Source organism: Morone saxatilis, unplaced genomic scaffold, assembly GCF_004916995.1.
Source record: "Morone saxatilis isolate NCDOM2014 unplaced genomic scaffold, NCSU_SB_2.0 Contig14, whole genome shotgun sequence".
Lineage (NCBI taxonomy): Eukaryota > Metazoa > Chordata > Actinopteri > Moronidae > Morone > Morone saxatilis.
In genome coordinates, this window is record NW_023339696.1 from 1226576 (window position 1) to 1228318 (window position 1743).

At 38.9% G+C, this 1743-nt stretch overlaps 1 protein-coding gene across 1 annotated transcript in view; it reads left to right on the forward strand.

Moving 5' to 3' along the window:
- Positions 1 to 294: 294 nt before the first annotated feature.
- The window catches only part of LOC118322524 (phosphoribosyl pyrophosphate synthase-associated protein 2), an 11488-nt gene continuing 10039 nt past the window's right edge, over positions 295 to 1743 (forward strand). The window contains exon 1 of the mRNA XM_035654228.1: positions 295 to 422. The gene's annotated coding sequence lies outside the window, so the exon portion shown is untranslated. The remainder of the gene's footprint in view (positions 423 to 1743) is intronic.

Here is a 1743-nt window from a genome sequence, read left to right on the forward strand (position 1 = left end):
TATTTTTGATGCCGTCACTTTTGAAACATCAGAAGGTGAGTTCGTCATCGTCGGAAATTGGGCACACTAGCAAACCTCCATGTAAAAGTGGAATTTTAGTGACTAAACTTTAATAGGAAAAAACTACGCGTAAACAAAACACAAAACTTCTGTATGTATTTTGAAATTAAGCGTCAGAATTGAAGATAATGACTTACTTTTCTCTGAATATTATATTGTTTCGGGGTTTACAAAGAGCACTTGAATGCATATTGAAAGAGCCGTTTTCTATTCTCTGGCCTGTGATTGGTCCACTTTGTACGTCCATCAAACTGTACATTGGCAAGCAGTCGGAGTGAGGGGAACAGGTTGAAAAGAGCAGGAGGCTTGTACATTCATATACTGTTGGTTGCAGATTGTAACCGGACCCAACACACAAGCTGGTGAGGAGTATTACTGTGTTTTGTTAATTTTATAGTCGTTATTCTACGTTTTTGCTCGCTACGCAGAAACACTCCGACGGATGAGAAATCAATTCAAGAGCTAACGTTATGCCATGGCAAGATTATTTCTCCCGAGCTATCGCGTTAGTACTTGTGTGTCAACGTTAGGTAACGCTATCTCGTGATGCTACAACCAATACAGTTAATATTGGCTGACGTTCATTTGACTTTATTTGTCTAACTGCTTTCATGTAATGGGCATTTTTAGGACGTAGTTTAACCTCTTAACACGTCAATTTTGGAATAACATGCAGCATTTTAAACGGCACAATCCTGTGTTGTCCTACTAGCTTAGCAACATGAGGAAGCTAATGTCGTGACTGTGTTGATAGTTGGGATGAACACTAAACGTCAATCTCCTATTTAATGTCAAAGTAAGAGCATTGCCCCCTAAAAGACGATTCGCAATGCTAAAATATTTCATCTAATAATTAATGACCCGTTCAGTTATTTTAAGTGGCACATATTCTGGTTGCACATGGTTGCATATGGCATCTGGTGGCAGCCTTTGTGTTTGCTGTTATTGTCCCTCAAACCTCCTCAAATGTATGTGCAAGCAGACCCACAAAAACCTTTTCTTCCTACAGGCTCTCCACACTGTAGACTGCAACACACACACATACACGCACACACACACAGCCTCATAAAGCAGAACAGACTGAACAAAAGGTGACAGAAAATGAAAGCTCACACTCAAAACTTAAGCAGTAAACTCATAAATCGATCACTGAATTTCTAAAGCACAATAATGAGAAGTATGAGGTCTACAAGTAAAGTTTATTATTTGTTAAGTTCAGTAGATTTGGATGTTATGGTGAAGGTGGAAGGAGCGGTGAAGACTGATGGCCCTTCACAGTTAAAGCTCATTAACTGTCTCCAGTAGGCATACAGTGTTTATTAAGAAATCTCGTCATTAATCCCAACTCTTGCAAATACTGCATGTTTGGTTGCACTTACAGGTTCAATAATTAGACTTGAAAGACAGGGTTCCCATGTTGTCCTGAAAAACATTAAAATGAAGAGAATGACCTGTAAATGACCAAATATCCTGGAAATGAACTATGCTGTCCTGGAAGTTAACTGTATTTTAGCCCTGCACTCAGATTGCCTACATATGTAACAGTTGGTAGGATAACCCGTGCAGTATTACGCTTCAGAGTGGGTTTACCAGACATGGAACATCTTTTAATAGGCTAAGAGGTGAGAAGATGAATTTCATGTAGATAAATTGTACTTAATTTGAACTGTTATTATGGGCTGT